A 1,462-nucleotide genomic window follows, 5' to 3' on the forward strand; every position below is an offset into this window, starting at 1 on the left:
CAGGACAGGGATTCCTGTGAGAAAGAAAACATGAGTGAGCACAATGACTGCCCTGAGTTGTGGTCTGGAGAGACTTTCCAAGCTGTACTGTTGAGGCAAAACCCAGGTGCAGCGTGGCAATTTCCAAGATTAGGAGATAGAAGTAGGTGGCTAAGGGAACTAAGGCAACTGAAGTTCATAGGACATTGGACTGGAGAGAAAAGAGCTTCCCAAAGAGATGGCTTCAGAAATTTGTAGTCCTCTCCAAGTCTTCTCCCCACCCCCAACTGTGTTATATTATCTTTAATTAAGTACAAAGACTTCCAATCAAGTCACCTAGAGACCACTGCTCTGTTTGACTACTAGTCTCTAGTTTCTCTCTTCAGCAATGGTGAGGTAGATACACTTCCCACAGGGAAGAGAAATACATGACTTGTTGCCTTTGCCAATAACAAAAAAGTTGGAGACCCTGCTGGCAAATCTGTTGTTATTGGTATCTTTCATGGGAACTGCATTAAAAGAACCAGGATATCTCTTTCTGTTCATGATCACATGAATTCTTCCCAGATTAGCACCTCTGGTCAACATACACATATTACCAGTGTCAAACTTGGTGAAATCAGTAATCTTTTCCAGTTTCCAAATCAATCTGAATGGTGTCTTTCACCTTGATGAGTGGACAAGAATAGTAGATGGTGCCAACATCATGGGCTACCAGATGAGGGACTTCTTTTGTCCCCACAAAGATTTTTCTCACTTTTAACAACTTACACTTGACCTCCTCAGGAGTAATCTGATGAATAGAAAAGCAACCCTTGGTGTCACAGATCAGACAGAAATTCTTTTCAGGCTTGACAATGCTGAGGAGACTCATAAAACCAGTAGGGTGGGTTATATTAGTTCAGATCTTGCCATCAATATTAATAAAATGCTACATACAGATCTTCTTTACTTTATCTCATGTTGGGGGCTACTTAAGTCTGTTCCTTAGGAAAATGGTGAGAGGGAGGCATTCTCATAGCTTATGGGGACCAGTAGATGAAGGAGAGACAAACACACTGGTCAGTTTATTCAGTATCCAATGCTTTGGAACTGCTACACACTTCAGATACTTCTTGGGACCATGAGCCATGCCTGTGTTAGGCACAGAAAGAGGACTACGTCTTCTGGTATCTGAGAAAAGAGAGTGGAGTCCTCTCTAGGACTTAAGTTGAATATTGACTGGCACAAGCTTGTGAGGAAACTCCCTGAGGCTGTACAAAGAGCCTGAAAAGAACAAAGGAATGCTTCTCAGGGCTACATAGAGCCAAGGATAGTTCATGTTTAAACTAGCCAAAGTGGAAAACTCTAATTTCCAGAGGGGGGGCGGTCTTTATAGGTTAGAGTACTCAGAAGGATATCCTAGGGGTGCTTGGGTGGGTGGGTGGGGAGTGGGGTAGCTCAGTCAGCTAAGTGTCCGAGTCTTGATTTTGACTCAGGTCAT

At 43.1% G+C, this 1,462-nt stretch overlaps 1 pseudogene; it reads right to left on the minus strand.

Moving 5' to 3' along the window:
* Positions 1-315: 315 nt before the first annotated feature.
* On the minus strand, positions 316-1,111 carry LOC131830123 (small ribosomal subunit protein eS4, X isoform-like; annotated as a pseudogene).
* Between the last annotated feature and the right edge of the window lie 351 nt (positions 1,112-1,462).

The sequence above is a fragment of the Mustela lutreola genome, chromosome 4 (genome assembly GCF_030435805.1).
Source record: "Mustela lutreola isolate mMusLut2 chromosome 4, mMusLut2.pri, whole genome shotgun sequence".
In the NCBI taxonomy this organism is placed as follows: Eukaryota; Metazoa; Chordata; class Mammalia; order Carnivora; family Mustelidae; genus Mustela; species Mustela lutreola.